This window comes from Nerophis ophidion, linkage group LG06 (genome assembly GCF_033978795.1).
Source record: "Nerophis ophidion isolate RoL-2023_Sa linkage group LG06, RoL_Noph_v1.0, whole genome shotgun sequence".
NCBI lineage: Eukaryota > Metazoa > Chordata > Actinopteri > Syngnathiformes > Syngnathidae > Nerophis > Nerophis ophidion.
Window position 1 is genome coordinate 21,376,344 of NC_084616.1, and position 14,605 is coordinate 21,390,948.

At 42.2% G+C, this 14,605-nt stretch overlaps 1 protein-coding gene and 11 non-coding genes across 15 annotated transcripts in view; 1 reads left to right on the forward strand and 11 right to left on the reverse strand.

Annotated features, from left to right (window-relative positions):
* LOC133554362 (gastrula zinc finger protein XlCGF57.1-like) overlaps positions 1-14,605 on the forward strand; it is a 295,100-nt gene that overhangs the window by 90,365 nt on the left and 190,130 nt on the right. The gene's annotated exons all lie outside the window — the stretch shown is intronic.
* Positions 169-250, reverse strand: trnas-gcu (transfer RNA serine (anticodon GCU)). Its single transcript has one exon. It is a non-coding gene; the product is annotated as a tRNA-Ser (tRNA).
* trnas-gcu (transfer RNA serine (anticodon GCU)) lies at positions 1,606-1,687 on the reverse strand. Its single transcript has one exon. It is a non-coding gene; the product is annotated as a tRNA-Ser (tRNA).
* trnas-gcu (transfer RNA serine (anticodon GCU)) lies at positions 3,043-3,124 on the reverse strand. Its single transcript has one exon. It is a non-coding gene; the product is annotated as a tRNA-Ser (tRNA).
* trnas-gcu (transfer RNA serine (anticodon GCU)) lies at positions 4,479-4,561 on the reverse strand. The gene has a single exon. It is a non-coding gene; the product is annotated as a tRNA-Ser (tRNA).
* Positions 5,836-5,917, reverse strand: trnas-gcu (transfer RNA serine (anticodon GCU)). The gene has a single exon. It is a non-coding gene; the product is annotated as a tRNA-Ser (tRNA).
* Positions 7,273-7,354, reverse strand: trnas-gcu (transfer RNA serine (anticodon GCU)). The gene has a single exon. It is a non-coding gene; the product is annotated as a tRNA-Ser (tRNA).
* Positions 8,710-8,791, reverse strand: trnas-gcu (transfer RNA serine (anticodon GCU)). Its single transcript has one exon. It is a non-coding gene; the product is annotated as a tRNA-Ser (tRNA).
* Positions 10,147-10,228, reverse strand: trnas-gcu (transfer RNA serine (anticodon GCU)). The gene has a single exon. It is a non-coding gene; the product is annotated as a tRNA-Ser (tRNA).
* On the reverse strand, positions 11,584-11,665 carry trnas-gcu (transfer RNA serine (anticodon GCU)). Its single transcript has one exon. It is a non-coding gene; the product is annotated as a tRNA-Ser (tRNA).
* Positions 13,021-13,102, reverse strand: trnas-gcu (transfer RNA serine (anticodon GCU)). The gene has a single exon. It is a non-coding gene; the product is annotated as a tRNA-Ser (tRNA).
* Positions 14,458-14,539, reverse strand: trnas-gcu (transfer RNA serine (anticodon GCU)). The gene has a single exon. It is a non-coding gene; the product is annotated as a tRNA-Ser (tRNA).

A 14,605-nucleotide genomic window follows, 5' to 3' on the forward strand; every position in this document is an offset into this window, starting at 1 on the left:
AAAGTTATTTTGGGGAAGCATGCATAAAGGTCTGGTAGTCACCTCAGCTCGAGAAAGTCGTTGACACAAGACAGAGTGATACTATGTAACCACAGTCAAAGATTGTTATCCTGATCTGCAATTTCACAACCTTTTGTTCGTTGAGGCCAACTAAAGAGAACAACAGCTCGATGAGGATGGGATTCGAACCCACGCGTGTAGAACACAATGGATTAGCAGTCCATCGCCTTAACCACTCGGCCACCTCATCTTAGTTGACTCTAGTTAGTACGTGCTGAGAGCCTTCAAATGATAGATTTTATGATCCAGGTCTTCGTCACACTAGACATTTAGAGGTATTAGGATATTGTTTTGTTATTTTTACAAAAATAAAAAAAACAGTAAACTGTATAAATATTTGGGGTTTTGGCACCAACTTTTGGACTTAATCTGACGAATCTAAGTCTATAGACACAAACTGATCATGCTTCTTGGATAAGAGGTAAAACTTTAAGGTCAACCTTGACATGGACCACTGAACAGAGGAAGTGGTCTTCGAAATCACCTATTATTCACGTACAACACTGTTATTTCAACCGTTCCTGAAGAACTCTGCAATTTAGCCCCCAGCAAATAACAGGAGTTAGACAGCCCCTGGTCACAGATGCTCCTTTAAGCCTTTGTTACAACTGAAGGAAATGCTAACAAGGGTGATTCTGACTAGGTTGGGATGATAGTGGTTGATCCACAGAGATACGTCTGCCACACAATACCACGATGCGATTGAAGGGAAATTCCACTTCAATGACTGTCATTGCTAGGATTAGTTGGCGACTTGTCCAAAGTGTAAAACACATTCCGCCCAAATGCAGCCGAGATAGGCACCAGCACTCCCCGTCACCCCAAAAGGGACAAGCAGTAGAAAATGGATGGATGGATGACTGTCATTGGCACTTACAGTGGGGTTTCTCTTCTGCATCTCAACAGATGGTTTTTTCACTACGATAGGGCAGTACCATCTTTGCCCAGGTACACCCTCCTTGTGTTGAAGTACAGGAAACTGGGGTTTTGGCAATAGCCCTTGGACTTCATCTGACCAATCTAAGTCCAAAAATAGATCTGACCAATATGAGTCAATGAGCATGAACTGATAAAGTCCAGTTGGATGAGAAGCGAAACATTTTCCAAGACTAACCAAACAGTCTAGTTGCACTGGATTGAATGCCCTGAGATTACAATGAACTGGATGAATGAGAACTTCCATAGACATCGATATATTGAAAGTGAGAAATTCTATGTCCTGACAGAGGGGGAATTAGCTCAAATGGTAGAGCGCTCGCTTTGCATGTGAGAGGTAGCGGGATCGATACCTGCATTCTCCAAATGCTTTAGTGTCATGAACGGTTTCCTTTGATTAAAAATAGGTAAATGAGCCCGTTTTTTTTCAGTTAAAGATGAAAAGTCATTTTGGGGAAGCATGCAGAAAGGTCTGGTAGTCACCTCAGCTCGAGAAAGTCGTTGACACAAGACAGAGTGATACTATGTAACCACAGTCAAAGATTGTTATCCTGATCTGCAATTTCACAACCTTTTGTTCGTTGAGGCCAACTAAAGAGAACAACAGCTCGATGAGGATGGGATTCGAACCCACGCGTGTAGAACACAATGGATTAGCAGTCCATCGCCTTAACCACTCGGCCACCTCATCTTAGTTGACTCTAGATAGTACGTGCTGAGAGCCTTCAAATGATAGATTTTATGATCCAGGTCTTCGTCACACTAGACATTTAGAGGTATTAGGATATTGTTTTGTTATTTTTACAAAAATAAAAAAAACAGTAAACTGTATAAATATTTGGGGTTTTGGCACCAACTTTTGGACTTAATCTGACGAATCTAAGTCTATAGACACAAACTGATCATGCTTCTTGGATAAGAGGTAAAACTTTAAGGTCAACCTTGACATGGACCACTGAACAGAGGAAGTGGTCTTCGAAATCACCTATTATTCACATACAACACTGTTATTTCAACCGTTCCTGAAGAACTCTGCAATTTAGCCCCCAGCAAATAACAGGAGTTAGACAGCCCCTGGTCACAGATGCTCCTTTAAGCCTTTGTTACAACTGAAGGAAATGCTAACTAGGCTGATTCTGACTAGGTTGGGATGATAGTGGTTGATCCACAGAGATACGTCTGCCACACAATACCACGATGCGATTGAAGGGAAATTCCACTTCAATGACTGTCATTGCTAGGATTAGTTGGCGACTTGTCCAAAGTGTAAAACACATTCCGCCCAAATGCAGCCGAGATAGGCACCAGCACTCCCCGTCACCCCAAAAGGGACAAGCAGTAGAAAATGGATGGATGGATGACTGTCATTGGCACTTACAGTGGGGTTTCTCTTCTGCATCTCAACAGATGGTTTTCTCACTACGATAGGGCAGTACCATCTTTGCCCAGGTACACCCTCCTTGTGTTGAAGTACAGGAAACTGGGGTTTTGGCAATAGCCCTTGGACTTCATCTGACCAATCTAAGTCCAAAAATAGATCTGACCAATATGAGTCAATGAGCATGAACTGATAAAGTCCAGTTGGATGAGAAGCGAAACATTTTCCAAGACTAACCAAACAGTCTAGTTGCACTGGATTGAATGCCCTGAGATTACAATGAACTGGATGAATGAGAACTTCCATAGACATCGATATATTGAAAGTGAGAAATTCTATGTCCTGACAGAGGGGGAATTAGCTCAAATGGTAGAGCGCTCGCTTTGCATGTGAGAGGTAGCGGGATCGATACCTGCAGTCTCCAGTTGCTTTAGTGTCATGAACGGTTTCCTTTGATTAAAAATAGGTAAATGAGCCCGTTTTTTTTCAGTTAAAGATGAAAAGTTATTTTGGGGAAGCATGCATAAAGGTCTGGTAGTCACCTCAGCTCGAGAAAGTCGTTGACACAAGACAGAGTGATACTATGTAACCACAGTCAAAGATTGTTATCCTGATCTGCAATTTCACAACCTTTTGTTCGTTGAGGCCAACTAAAGAGAACAAGAGCTCGATGAGGATGGGATTCGAACCCACGCGTGTAGAACACAATGGATTAGCAGTCCATCGCCTTAACCACTCGGCCACCTCATCTTAGTTGCCTCTCTTTAGTACGTGCTGAGAGCCTTCAAATGATAGATTTTATGGTCCAGGTCTTCGTCACAGTAGACATTTAGAGGTATTAGGATATTGTTTTGTTATTTTTACAAAAATAAAAAAAAACAGTAAACTGTATAAATATTTGGGGTTTTGGCACCAACTTTTGTACTTAATATGACGAATCTAAGTCTATAGACACAAACTGATCATGCTTCTTGGATAAGAGGTAAAACTTTAAGGTCAACCTTGACATGGACCACTGAACAGAGGAAGTGGTCTTCGAAATCACCTATTATCCACGTACAACACTGTCATTTCAACCGTTCCTGAAGAACTCTGCAATTTAGCCCCCAGCAAATAACAGGAGTTAGACAGCCCCTGGTCACAGATGCTCCTTTAAGCCTTTGTTACAACTGAAGGAAATGCTAACAAGGGTGATTCTGACTAGGTTGGGATGATAGTGGTTGATCCACAGAGATACGTCTGCCACACAATACCACGATGCGATTGAAGGGAAATTCCACTTCAATGACTGTCATTGCTAGGATTAGTTGGCGACTTGTCCAAAGTGTAAAACACATTCCGCCCAAATGCAGCCGAGATAGGCACCAGCACTCCCCGTCACCCCAAAAGGAACAAGCAGTAGAAAATAGATGGATGGATGACTGTCATTGGCACTTACAGTGGGATTGCTCTTCTGCATCTCAACAGATGGTTTTCTCACTACGATAGGGGTGTACCATCTTTGCCCAGGTACACCCTCCTTGTGTTGAAGTACAGGAAACTGGGGTTTGGCAATAGCCCTTGGACTTCATCTGACCAATCTAAGTCCAAAAATAGATCTGACCAATATGAGTCAATGAGCATGAACTGATAAAGTCCAGTTGGATGAGAAGCGAAACATTTTCCAAGACTAACCAAACAGTCTAGTTGCACTGGATTGAATGCCCTGAGATTACAATGAACTGGATGAATGAGAACTTCCATAGACATCGATATATTGAAAGTGAGAAATTCTATGTCCTGACAGAGGGGGAATTAGCTCAAATGGTAGAGCGCTCGCTTTGCATGTGAGAGGTAGCGGCATCGATACCTGCATTCTGCAGTTGCTTTAGTGTCATGAACGGTTTCCTTTGATTAAAAATAGGTAAATGAGCCCGTTTTTTTTCAGTTAAAGATGAAAAGTCATTTTGGGGAAGCATGCGGAAAGGTCAGGTAGTCACCTCAGCTCGAGAAAGTCGTTGACACAAGACAGAGTGATACTATGTAACCACAGTCAAAGGTAGTTATCCTGATCTGCAATTTCACAACCTTTTGTTCGTTGAGGCCAACTAAAGAGAACAACAGCTGGGTGAGGATGGGATTTGAACCAACGCGTGTAGAACACAATGGATTAGCAGTCCATCGCCTTAACCACTCGGCCACCTCATCTTAGTTGACTCTAGGTAGTACGTGCTGAGAGCCTTCAAATGATAGATTTTATGATCCAGGTCTTCGTCACAGTAGACATTTAGAGGTATTAGGATATTGTTTTGTTATTTTTACAAAAATAAAAAAAACAGTAAACTGTATAAATATTTGGGGTTTTGGCACCAACCTTTGGACTTAATCTGACGAATCTAAGTCTATAGACACAAACTGATCATGCTTCTTGGATAAGAGGTAAAACTTTAAGGTCAACCTTGACATGGACCACTGAACAGAGGAAGTGGTCTTCGAAATCACCTATTATCCACGTACAACACTGTCATTTCAACCGTTCCTGAAGGACTTTGCAATTTAGCCCCCAGCAAATAACAGGAGTTAGACAGCCCCTGGTCACAGATGCTCCTTTAAGCCTTTGTTACAAATGAAGGAAATGCTAACAAGGGTGATTCTGACTAGGTTGGGATGATAGTGGTTGATCCACAGAGATACGTCTGCCACACAATACCACGATGCGATTGAAGGGAAATTCCACTTCGATGACTGTCATTGCTAGGATTAGTTGGCGACTTGTCCAAAGTGTAAAACACATTCCGCCCAAATGCAGCCGAGATAGGCACCAGCACTCCCCGTCACCCCAAAAGGGACAAGCAGTAGAAAATGGATGGATGGATGACTGTCATTGGCACTTAAAGTGGGATTGCTCTTCTGCATCTCAACAGATGGCAATAGCCCTTGGACTTCATCTGACCAATCTAAGTCCAAAAATAGATCTGACCAATATGAGTCAATGAGCATGAACTGATAAAGTCCAGTTGGATGAGAAGCGAAACATTTTCCAAGACTAACCAAACAGTCTAGTTGCACTGGATTGAATGCCCTGAGATTACAATGAACTGGATGAATGAGAACTTCCATAGACATCGATATATTGAAAGTGAGAAATTCTATGGCCTGACAGAGGGGGAATTAGCTCAAATGGTAGAGCGCTCGCTTTGCATGTGAGAGGTAGCGGGATCGATACCTGCATTCTCCAGTTGCTTTAGTGTCATGAACGGTTTCCTTTGATTAAAAATAGGTAAATGAGCCCGTTTTTTTTCAGTTAAAGATGAAAAGTTATTTTGGGGAAGCATGCAGAAAGGTCTGGTAGTCAACTCAGCTCGAGAAAGTCGTTGACACAAGTCAGAGTGATACTATGTAACCACAGTCAAAGATTGTTATCCTGATCTGCAATTTCACAACCTTTTGTTCGTTGAGGCCAACTAAAGAGAACAACAGCTCGATGAGGATGGGATTCGAACCCACGCGTGTAGAACACAATGGATTAGCAGTCCATCGCCTTAACCACTCGGCCACCTCATCTTAGTTGACTCTAGTTAGTACGTGCTGAGAGCCTTCAAATGATAGATTTTATGATCCAGGTCTTCGTCACAGTAGACATTTAGAGGTATTAGGATATTGTTTTGTTATTTTTACAAAAATAAAAAAAACAGTAAACTGTATAAATATTTGGGGTTTTGGCACCAACTTTTGGACTTAATCTGACGAATCTAAGTCTATAGACACAAACTGAGCATGCTTCTTGGATAAGAGGTAAAACTTTAAGGTCAACCTTGACATGGACCACTGAACAGAGGAAGTGGTCTTCGAAATCACCTATTATTCACATACAACACTGTTATTTCAACCGTTCCTGAAGAACTCTGCAATTTAGCCCCCAGCAAATAACAGGAGTTAGACAGCCCCTGGTCACAGATGCTCCTTTAAGCCTTTGTTACAACTGAAGGAAATGCTAACAAGGGTGATTCTGACTAGGTTGGGATGATAGTGGTTGATCCACAGAGATACGTCTGCCACACAATACCACGATGCGATTGAAGGGAAATTCCACTTCAATGACTGTCATTGCTAGGATTAGTTGGCGACTTGTCCAAAGTGTAAAACACATTCCGCCCAAATGCAGCCGAGATAGGCACCAGCACTCCCCGTCACCCCAAAAGGGACAAGCAGTAGAAAATAGATGGATGGATGACTGTCATTGGCACTTACAGTGGGGTTGCTCTTCTGCATCTCAACAGATGTTTTTTTCACTACGATAGGGCAGTACCATCTTTGCCCAGGTACACCCTCCTTGTGTTGAAGTACAGGAAACTGGGGTTTTGGCAATAGCCCTTGGACTTCATCTGACCAATCTAAGTCCAAAAATAGATCTGACCAATATGAGTCAATGAGCATGAACTGATAAAGTCCAGTTGGATGAGAAGCGAAACATTTTCCAAGACTAACCAAACAGTCTAGTTGCACTGGACTGAATGCCCTGAGATTACAATGAACTGGATGAATGAGAACTTCCATAGACATCGATATATTGAAAGTGAGAAATTCTATGTCCTGACAGAGGGGGAATTAGCTCAAATGGTAGAGCGCTCGCTTTGCATGTGAGAGGTAGCGGGATCGATACCTGCAGTCTCCAGTTGCTTTAGTGTCATGAACGGTTTCCTTTGATTAAAAATAGGTAAATGAGCCCGTTTTTTTTCAGTTAAAGATGAAAAGTTATTTTGGGGAAGCATGCATAAAGGTCTGGTAGTCACCTCAGCTCGAGAAAGTCGTTGACACAAGACAGAGTGATACTATGTAACCACAGTCAAAGATTGTTATCCTGATCTGCAATTTCACAACCTTTTGTTCGTTGAGGCCAACTAAAGAGAACAACAGCTCGATGAGGATGGGATTCGAACCCACGCGTGTAGAACACAATGGATTAGCAGTCCATCGCCTTAACCACTCGGCCACCTCATCTTAGTTGACTCTAGTTAGTACGTGCTGAGAGCCTTCAAATGATAGATTTTATGATCCAGGTCTTCGTCACACTAGACATTTAGAGGTATTAGGATATTGTTTTGTTATTTTTACAAAAATAAAAAAAACAGTAAACTGTATAAATATTTGGGGTTTTGGCACCAACTTTTGGACTTAATCTGACGAATCTAAGTCTATAGACACAAACTGATCATGCTTCTTGGATAAGAGGTAAAACTTTAAGGTCAACCTTGACATGGACCACTGAACAGAGGAAGTGGTCTTCGAAATCACCTATTATTCACGTACAACACTGTTATTTCAACCGTTCCTGAAGAACTCTGCAATTTAGCCCCCAGCAAATAACAGGAGTTAGACAGCCCCTGGTCACAGATGCTCCTTTAAGCCTTTGTTACAACTGAAGGAAATGCTAACAAGGGTGATTCTGACTAGGTTGGGATGATAGTGGTTGATCCACAGAGATACGTCTGCCACACAATACCACGATGCGATTGAAGGGAAATTCCACTTCAATGACTGTCATTGCTAGGATTAGTTGGCGACTTGTCCAAAGTGTAAAACACATTCCGCCCAAATGCAGCCGAGATAGGCACCAGCACTCCCCGTCACCCCAAAAGGGACAAGCAGTAGAAAATGGATGGATGGATGACTGTCATTGGCACTTACAGTGGGGTTTCTCTTCTGCATCTCAACAGATGGTTTTTTCACTACGATAGGGCAGTACCATCTTTGCCCAGGTACACCCTCCTTGTGTTGAAGTACAGGAAACTGGGGTTTTGGCAATAGCCCTTGGACTTCATCTGACCAATCTAAGTCCAAAAATAGATCTGACCAATATGAGTCAATGAGCATGAACTGATAAAGTCCAGTTGGATGAGAAGCGAAACATTTTCCAAGACTAACCAAACAGTCTAGTTGCACTGGATTGAATGCCCTGAGATTACAATGAACTGGATGAATGAGAACTTCCATAGACATCGATATATTGAAAGTGAGAAATTCTATGTCCTGACAGAGGGGGAATTAGCTCAAATGGTAGAGCGCTCGCTTTGCATGTGAGAGGTAGCGGGATCGATACCTGCATTCTCCAAATGCTTTAGTGTCATGAACGGTTTCCTTTGATTAAAAATAGGTAAATGAGCCCGTTTTTTTTCAGTTAAAGATGAAAAGTCATTTTGGGGAAGCATGCAGAAAGGTCTGGTAGTCACCTCAGCTCGAGAAAGTCGTTGACACAAGACAGAGTGATACTATGTAACCACAGTCAAAGATTGTTATCCTGATCTGCAATTTCACAACCTTTTGTTCGTTGAGGCCAACTAAAGAGAACAACAGCTCGATGAGGATGGGATTCGAACCCACGCGTGTAGAACACAATGGATTAGCAGTCCATCGCCTTAACCACTCGGCCACCTCATCTTAGTTGACTCTAGTTAGTACGTGCTGAGAGCCTTCAAATGATAGATTTTATGATCCAGGTCTTCGTCACACTAGACATTTAGAGGTATTAGGATATTGTTTTGTTATTTTTACAAAAATAAAAAAAACAGTAAACTGTATAAATATTTGGGGTTTTGGCACCAACTTTTGGACTTAATCTGACGAATCTAAGTCTATAGACACAAACTGATCATGCTTCTTGGATAAGAGGTAAAACTTTAAGGTCAACCTTGACATGGACCACTGAACAGAGGAAGTGGTCTTCGAAATCACCTATTATTCACATACAACACTGTTATTTCAACCGTTCCTGAAGAACTCTGCAATTTAGCCCCCAGCAAATAACAGGAGTTAGACAGCCCCTGGTCACAGATGCTCCTTTAAGCCTTTGTTACAACTGAAGGAAATGCTAACTAGGCTGATTCTGACTAGGTTGGGATGATAGTGGTTGATCCACAGAGATACGTCTGCCACACAATACCACGATGCGATTGAAGGGAAATTCCACTTCAATGACTGTCATTGCTAGGATTAGTTGGCGACTTGTCCAAAGTGTAAAACACATTCCGCCCAAATGCAGCCGAGATAGGCACCAGCACTCCCCGTCACCCCAAAAGGGACAAGCAGTAGAAAATGGATGGATGGATGACTGTCATTGGCACTTACAGTGGGGTTTCTCTTCTGCATCTCAACAGATGGTTTTCTCACTACGATAGGGCAGTACCATCTTTGCCCAGGTACACCCTCCTTGTGTTGAAGTACAGGAAACTGGGGTTTTGGCAATAGCCCTTGGACTTCATCTGACCAATCTAAGTCCAAAAATAGATCTGACCAATATGAGTCAATGAGCATGAACTGATAAAGTCCAGTTGGATGAGAAGCGAAACATTTTCCAAGACTAACCAAACAGTCTAGTTGCACTGGATTGAATGCCCTGAGATTACAATGAACTGGATGAATGAGAACTTCCATAGACATCGATATATTGAAAGTGAGAAATTCTATGTCCTGACAGAGGGGGAATTAGCTCAAATGGTAGAGCGCTCGCTTTGCATGTGAGAGGTAGCGGGATCGATACCTGCAGTCTCCAGTTGCTTTAGTGTCATGAACGGTTTCCTTTGATTAAAAATAGGTAAATGAGCCCGTTTTTTTTCAGTTAAAGATGAAAAGTTATTTTGGGGAAGCATGCATAAAGGTCTGGTAGTCACCTCAGCTCGAGAAAGTCGTTGACACAAGACAGAGTGATACTATGTAACCACAGTCAAAGATTGTTATCCTGATCTGCAATTTCACAACCTTTTGTTCGTTGAGGCCAACTAAAGAGAACAACAACTCGATGAGGATGGGATTCGAACCCACGCGTGTAGAACACAATGGATTAGCAGTCCATCGCCTTAACCACTCGGCCACCTCATCTTAGTTGACTCTAGTTAGTACGTGCTGAGAGCCTTCAAATGATAGATTTTATGATCCAGGTCTTCGTCACAGTAGACATTTAGAGGTATTAGGATATTGTTTTGTTATTTTTACAAAAATAAAAAAAACAGTAAACTGTATAAATATTTGGGGTTTTGGCACCAACTTTTGGACTTAATCTGACGAATCTAAGTCTATAGACACAAACTGATCATGCTTCTTGGATAAGAGGTAAAACTTTAAGGTCAACCTTGACATGGACCACTGAACAGAGGAAGTGGTCTTCGAAATCACCTATTATTCACGTACAACACTGTTATTTCAACCGTTCCTGAAGAACTCTGCAATTTAGCCCCCAGCAAATAACAGGAGTTAGACAGCCCCTGGTCACAGATGCTCCTTTAAGCCTTTGTTACAACTGAAGGAAATGCTAACAAGGGTGATTCTGACTAGGTTGGGATGATAGTGGTTGATCCACAGAGATACGTCTGCCACACAATACCACGATGCGATTGAAGGGAAATTCCACTTCAATGACTGTCATTGCTAGGATTAGTTGGCGACTTGTCCAAGGTGTAAAACACATTCCGCCCAAATGCAGCCGAGATAGGCACCAGCACTCCCCGTCACCCCAAAAGGGACAAGCAGTAGAAAATGGATGGATGGATGACTGTCATTGGCACTTACAGTGGGGTTGCTCTTCTGCATCTCAACAGATGGTTTTTTCACTACGATAGGGCAGTACCATCTTTGCCCAGGTACACCCTCCTTGTGTTGAAGTACAGGAAACTGGGGTTTTGGCAATAGCCCTTGGACTTCATCTGACCAATCTAAGTCCAAAAATAGATCTGACCAATATGAGTCAATGAGCATGAACTGATAAAGTCCAGTTGGATGAGAAGCGAAACATTTTCCAAGACTAACCAAACAGTCTAGTTGCACTGGATTGAATGCCCTGAGATTACAATGAACTGGATGAATGAGAACTTCCATAGACATCGATATATTGAAAGTGAGAAATTCTATGTCCTGACAGAGGGGGAATTAGCTCAAATGGTAGAGCGCTCGCTTTGCATGTGAGAGGTAGCGGGATCGATACCTGCAGTCTCCAGTTGCTTTAGTGCCATGAACGGTTTCCTTTGATTAAAAATAGGTAAATGAGCCCGTTTTTTTTCAGTTAAAGATGAAAAGTTATTTTGGGGAAGCATGCATAAAGGTCTGGTAGTCACCTCAGCTCGAGAAAGTCGTTGACACAAGACAGAGTGATACTATGTAACCACAGTCAAAGATTGTTATCCTGATCTGCAATTTCACAACCTTTTGTTCGTTGAGGCCAACTAAAGAGAACAACAACTCGATGAGGATGGGATTCGAACCCACGCGTGTAGAACACAATGGATTAGCAGTCCATCGCCTTAACCACTCGGCCACCTCATCTTAGTTGACTCTAGTTAGTACGTGCTGAGAGCCTTCAAATGATAGATTTTATGATCCAGGTCTTCGTCACAGTAGACATTTAGAGGTATTAGGATATTGTTTTGTTATTTTTACAAAAATAAAAAAAACAGTAAACTGTATAAATATTTGGGGTTTTGGCACCAACTTTTGGACTTAATCTGACGAATCTAAGTCTATAGACACAAACTGATCATGCTTCTTGGATAAGAGGTAAAACTTTAAGGTCAACCTTGACATGGACCACTGAACAGAGGAAGTGGTCTTCGAAATCACCTATTATTCACGTACAACACTGTTATTTCAACCGTTCCTGAAGAACTCTGCAATTTAGCCCCCAGCAAATAACAGGAGTTAGACAGCCCCTGGTCACAGATGCTCCTTTAAGCCTTTGTTACAACTGAAGGAAATGCTAACAAGGGTGATTCTGACTAGGTTGGGATGATAGTGGTTGATCCACAGAGATACGTCTGCCACACAATACCACGATGCGATTGAAGGGAAATTCCACTTCAATGACTGTCATTGCTAGGATTAGTTGGCGACTTGTCCAAAGTGTAAAACACATTCCGCCCAAATGCAGCCGAGATAGGCACCAGCACTCCCCGTCACCCCAAAAGGGACAAGCAGTAGAAAATGGATGGATGGATGACTGTCATTGGCACTTACAGTGGGGTTTCTCTTCTGCATCTCAACAGATGGTTTTTTCACTACGATAGGGCAGTACCATCTTTGCCCAGGTACACCCTCCTTGTGTTGAAGTACAGGAAACTGGGGTTTTGGCAATAGCCCTTGGACTTCATCTGACCAATCTAAGTCCAAAAATAGATCTGACCAATATGAGTCAATGAGCATGAACTGATAAAGTCCAGTTGGATGAGAAGCGAAACATTTTCCAAGACTAACCAAACAGTCTAGTTGCACTGGATTGAATGTCCTGAGATTACAATGAACTGGATGAATGAGAACTTCCATAGACATCGATATATTGAAAGTGAGAAATTCTATGTCGTGACAGAGGGGGAATTAGCTCAAATGGTAGAGCGCTCGCTTTGCATGTGAGAGGTAGCGGGATCGATACCTGCATTCTCCAAATGCTTTAGTGTCATGAACGGTTTCCTTTGATTAAAAATAGGTAAATGAGCCCGTTTTTTTTCAGTTAAAGATGAAAAGTCATTTTGGGGAAGCATGCAGAAAGGTCTGGTAGTCACCTCAGCTCGAGAAAGTCGTTGACACAAGACAGAGTGATACTATGTAACCACAGTCAAAGATTGTTATCCTGATCTGCAATTTCACAACCTTTTGTTCGTTGAGGCCAACTAAAGAGAACAACAGCTCGATGAGGATGGGATTCGAACCCACGCGTGTAGAACACAATGGATTAGCAGTCCATCGCCTTAACCACTCGGCCACCTCATCTTAGTTGACTCTAGTTAGTACGTGCTGAGAGCCTTCAAATGATAGATTTTATGATCCAGGTCTTCGTCACAGTAGACATTTAGAGGTATTAGGATATTGTTTTGTTATTTTTACAAAAATAAAAAAAACAGTAAACTGTATAAATATTTGGGGTTTTGGCACCAACTTTTGGACTTAATCTGACGAATCTAAGTCTATAGACACAAACTGATCATGCTTCTTGGATAAGAGGTAAAACTTTAAGGTCAACCTTGACATGGACCACTGAACAGAGGAAGTGGTCTTCGAAATCACCTATTATTCACATACAACACTGTTATTTCAACCGTTCCTGAAGAACTCTGCAATTTAGCCCCCAGCAAATAACAGGAGTTAGACAGCCCCTGGTCACAGATGCTCCTTTAAGCCTTTGTTACAACTGAAGGAAATGCTAACTAGGCTGATTCTGACTAGGTTGGGATGATAGTGGTTGATCCACAGAGATACGTCTGCCACACAATACCACGATGCGATTGAAGGGAAATTCCACTTCAATGACTGTCATTGCTAGGATTAGTTGGCGACTTGTCCAAAGTGTAAAACACATTCCGCCCAAATGCAGCCGAGATAGGCACCAGCACTCCCCGTCACCCCAAAAGGGACAAGCAGTAGAAAATGGATGGATGGATGACTGTCATTGGCACTTACAGTGGGGTTTCTCTTCTGCATCTCAACAGATGGTTTTCTCACTACGATAGGGCAGTACCATCTTTGCCCAGGTACACCCTCCTTGTGTTGAAGTACAGGAAACTGGGGTTTTGGCAATAGCCCTTGGACTTCATCTGACCAATCTAAGTCCAAAAATAAATCTGACCAATATGAGTCAATGAGCATGAACTGATAAAGTCCAGTTGGATGAGAAGCGAAACATTTTCCAAGACTAACCAAACAGTCTAGTTGCACTGGATTGAATGCCCTGAGATTACAATGAACTGGATGAATGAGAACTTCCATAGACATCGATATATTGAAAGTGAGAAATTCTATGTCCTGACAGAGGGGGAATTAGCTCAAATGGTAGAGCGCTCGCTTTGCATGTGAGAGGTAGCGGGATCGATACCTGCATTCTCCAGTTGCTTTAGTGTCATGAACGGTTTCCTTTGATTAAAAATAGGTAAATGAGCCCGTTTTTTTTCAGTTAAAGATGAAAAGTTATTTTGGGGAAGCATGCAGAAAGGTCTGGTAGTCATCTCAGCTCGAGAAAGTCGTTGACACAAGACAGAGTGATACTATGTAACCACAGTCAAAGATTGTTATCCTGATCTGCAATTTCACAACCTTTTGTTCGTTGAGGCCAACTAAAGAGAACAACAACTCGATGAGGATGGGATTCGAACCCACGCGTGTAGAACACAATGGATTAGCAGTCCATCGCCTTAACCACTCGGCCACCTCATCTTAGTTGACTCTAGTTAGTACGTGCTGAGAGCCTTCAAATGATAGATTTTATGATCCAGGTCTTCG